A 423-nucleotide genomic window follows, 5' to 3' on the forward strand; every position below is an offset into this window, starting at 1 on the left:
TATTCTTCCTGATGTTCCGTGAGTGAGTGAGAGAAGATTAAGAGGGCGCTATGTTTAAAGAGCTCCTTGATTGGCTATTTCATAAAAGGTTAAAATGGTAATGATAGCGATACAGTCGGAAAGGGACTTTTCAAAATAGTCTGGAGGCTGTGTTCTCTCATGAGAGTTTGAACTGCGAATATCGAAGGAGGAAAAGTTTCTTATCGATATTCCAGAAGTTTGGGGAGAAAACAGGTAACTGAAAACAAACCTTTGCTTGACAACAGACATAGTAATCGTAATCACAAAACACTACGTTTGTTTTTTTGATTAGGCAAAACTGACATAACAAGGTGTCAGTTTGTGTTTCTGGGTATTGAGTTGAATTTAGGAACAGGGCGTAATGCAAGATAACGAGGGAGGTGGAATAGCAAGATAATTGCT

Source organism: Penaeus monodon, chromosome 30 (genome assembly GCF_015228065.2).
Source record: "Penaeus monodon isolate SGIC_2016 chromosome 30, NSTDA_Pmon_1, whole genome shotgun sequence".
Lineage (NCBI taxonomy): Eukaryota > Metazoa > Arthropoda > Malacostraca > Decapoda > Penaeidae > Penaeus > Penaeus monodon.